The sequence below is a fragment of the Excalfactoria chinensis genome, chromosome 2, assembly GCF_039878825.1.
Source record: "Excalfactoria chinensis isolate bCotChi1 chromosome 2, bCotChi1.hap2, whole genome shotgun sequence".
Classification (NCBI taxonomy): domain Eukaryota; kingdom Metazoa; phylum Chordata; class Aves; order Galliformes; family Phasianidae; genus Excalfactoria; species Excalfactoria chinensis.
In genome coordinates, this window is record NC_092826.1 from 134,415,636 (window position 1) to 134,416,015 (window position 380).

The following is a 380-nucleotide window of genomic DNA, read 5'->3' on the forward strand; positions in this document are numbered from 1 at the left end:
CTCCTCTCCTCTCCTCTCCTCTCCTCTCCTCTCCTCTCCTCTCCTCTCCTCTCCTCTCCTCTCCTCTCCTCTCCTCTCCTCTCCTCTCCTCTCCTCTCCTCTCCTCTTTTCTCCCTTTTTACTCTTCCCCCTCCTTCCCCTTCCCATCCCATTCCCCATCTCTTTCCCATCCACTTCATTCTCTCGTTCATTCCTTTCTTCTCTCTTTCTTTTCCTTCTTCTTTTCTTTCTTCCTTTCCTTCTCTCTTCCCTTTTTCCTTTCTTTTCTTCTTCCCTCCTTTCCTCCCTCCCTTCTTCTCCTCCTCTCCTCTCACCTCCTTTCTTCCCCTCTCCTTTTCCCCCCTTTTACTCTTCCCCTACTTCCCCTTCCCATTCCATTC